The 268-nt window shown below is 35.4% G+C and overlaps 1 protein-coding gene across 1 annotated transcript in view; it reads left to right on the forward strand.

Annotated features, from left to right (window-relative positions):
• The window catches only part of LOC119593101 (sialin-like), a 35739-nt gene that overhangs the window by 16639 nt on the left and 18832 nt on the right, over window positions 1–268 (forward strand). The gene's annotated exons all lie outside the window — the stretch shown is intronic.

Here is a 268-nt window from a genome sequence, read left to right on the forward strand (position 1 = left end):
ATGGTGATAACCCTTATATCTTTTTTCCCATACGTTTATAGCCCTAATATGTTATATTTATTTACGTTCGTAACCTTTCTACATCACTTCCCCTTCGTTAATAACTCCTGTTTGTTCATCCCCTTACATTCATAGTCCTTATATTCGTATGCTCATTCCCTTATATTCACAATCCTTCAATGTCCATTCTCTGTTTTCATTCCCATGACGCGTATGTTTATTCCCTTAATTCATAACCCTTCTGTGTTCATTCCCTTATATCCATGAG

Source organism: Penaeus monodon, chromosome 31 (genome assembly GCF_015228065.2).
Source record: "Penaeus monodon isolate SGIC_2016 chromosome 31, NSTDA_Pmon_1, whole genome shotgun sequence".
NCBI classification, from domain to species: domain Eukaryota; kingdom Metazoa; phylum Arthropoda; class Malacostraca; order Decapoda; family Penaeidae; genus Penaeus; species Penaeus monodon.